The following is a 2617-nucleotide window of genomic DNA, read 5'->3' as shown; positions in this document are numbered from 1 at the left end:
TTTAATATAAATAGTGAAAAAATCCACTTTAATTCTCAGGAGACTTTGATTTTAGATTTAGTTTCCTCTCTAATTAGCTATCTGGCCTTAGAAAAAATCACTTTACCTCTCTGAGCCTTCTTGGACTCAAGTTGCCTCATTTAAAAAGTGAATGATTTGAAATGAGGTTTCTTCTGTCATTAACACGACATGAAACTATGAATATCAGTTGATATATTTTTATTAGAACCACATGCCAATTGGCCTACCACATAGGTACTAATCAAATTAACCATACCGATGCTGTTGGCACAGGTTTAAATTAATTGCAATTTTATTTGTAGTAAATGATTAGAAGCAATTTAAAAGGTAAAAGAAATCATATACAAAGATATTAAGCATTCCAAAGCTAGGCAGATAACATTTTTCAAGATCAAAGTAACTACTTTTGAGTTACCCAAAGAAGACATATTAGGGACCTTAGACATGACCACAATTAGGGTTCCACCAAGGTCAGTAAGAAGTTTGATTTTTAGCCCTTCGAAGGCTGCTCTGGTCGAAGTCACAGGGAGAATCTACGGACTCCTGATGACTAGCCTTCTGACTGGCAAATTAGAAGCCCTTGGCGACCAAATCAAAATTGTGACAGAAACAAGGAGCAAAGATAAGCAAAGTCACCTGGGAATTAGATAAACAGAAGCACTATAGCTAGCAAGAGAAATAATTAGTCAACCTGCAATGGGGCAGAGGCGTGACGCTGCGCAGCCCAAGCGGCTGAGTGGGACAGAGTCTGTGGCAGCTGCGGATGCCTCTTAAAGGGGCCCAGTCGGTGAGTAGACTGTCATGGTGATGGACCTGCTCACTCTGAGCACCAGTGCCAGGTCGGCTGCTCAGGGGCACCAGGGACTTACAGGGGGCCACTGAGCTGTCGGAGTGAGGGTCGAAGGTGAGAGTTGCTCTGTACAGAAGTGCTGGTGGTTCCTTTGTTCCTCTGTTGAGACCTTTCCCCTCCCTGTGTGTGGAAGCAGCCCAGCCATAGCTGAGACATCATCAAACTGGATAACAGAGGTCGCTTGGCCAGGAGGATTCCCTGAAACTCTGCCTCCCCAAACTCAACCTCACTAAGTCACACCCAGTTGTGTCCTTCACAAGTCCCATGCTCCTTGCTGAGCTAACTCCAAGACTCACACTGGTGGCAGTTGACTTCGGTTTCTGGTGTGGCCTCTTGAGGCAAATTCAGCATAGAATCTGTGGATTGCTTGCTAAGTCTTAACAAATGGCCCCAGAGGGACATAGGTTTTAACTAAACTTGGCCCGCAGCTGAACCCCTCTCAGAACTGTGCCACTCCCTGGACACCTACTACACAAAGCCACGCTAATAAGACCAGAAGACTTAGAACTTTCCTTAATACAAAGAAACAGACACAGAAAGGCAGCCAAAATGGGAAGACAAAGTAGCAGAAACCATATGAGAGAACAGAACAGAGATCCGGAAATAATGGAGTCAAACAATCTAACAGATGCAGAGTTCAAAGCACTGGTTATAAAGATGCTCAATGAACTTAGGGGAAGAGTAAATGAACTTAGTGAGAACTTTAACAAAGTTCTCAAAGAGATAAAAAACATAAAAATGAAAATGGAAATGAAAATAAGAACACATTGTCTGAGATGAAGAGTATATTAAAGGAAATCAACAGAGTGGATAAAGAAGAGGATCAAACCACTGATATAAAGGATTAATATTAAGGATGGGGAAGCCAAGGACACTCAATCAGAATGGCAAGAAAAAAGAAGGAAAAACTATAATAATAATTTAAGGAGCCTATGGGACACACTTAAATATAAAAATATCCATGTCATAGGGATACCTGAAGGAAAACAAGAAGTTGAAGAGCTATTTGAAGAAATAATGATGGAAAACTTCCCTCACCTGGTGAAGAAAATAGACCTACAACCCCAGGAAGCTCAGAGAGTCCCAAGAAAAAAGAACTCAAAGAGGGCCACACCAAGCCACATTATAATTAAAATGCCAAAGTTTAAATACAAAGAATCTTAAAAGCAGAAAGAGAAAATCAGTTAGTTACCTACAAGGAAGCACCCATAAGCACCCAGATGATTTCACAAAAGAAACTATACAAGACAGAAGGGCTTGGCAAAGATATTCTAAAGGATGAAGACCCAGGATCTACAACCAAATACTTTATCCAGCAAAGCTATCATTTAGAGTCAAAAGACAGATAAAGAGCTTCCCAGACAAAAATAAACTAAAGGAATTTATGACCACCAACCCAATATTACAGGAAATGTTGGAGGGATTTCTTTAAGAAGAAAAAACATGTGTCAAAAACATCAATAAAGAATGGTAGAACTAGATTCCTATCAACAAGTACCTTAAATAAAAAAAAAAAATTAAGTGCTCCAACAAAAGATAGAGTGACCGAATGAATAAGAACACAAGACTCCTACAGATGCTGGCTATGAGAGCCTCACTTCAGATTAAAAGATACACAGAGACTGAACGAAATGGGTTGATTAGAGAAAGATAAACATCACATGATTTCACATATATGTGGAATCTAAAGAACAAAATAAACGACAGCAATAACAGAAATAAATTCATATACAGAGAATATCTTGA

This window comes from Rousettus aegyptiacus, unplaced genomic scaffold, assembly GCF_014176215.1.
Source record: "Rousettus aegyptiacus isolate mRouAeg1 unplaced genomic scaffold, mRouAeg1.p scaffold_m13_p_13, whole genome shotgun sequence".
Taxonomy (NCBI): Eukaryota; Metazoa; Chordata; class Mammalia; order Chiroptera; family Pteropodidae; genus Rousettus; species Rousettus aegyptiacus.
This window is presented reverse-complemented; position numbering follows the sequence as displayed.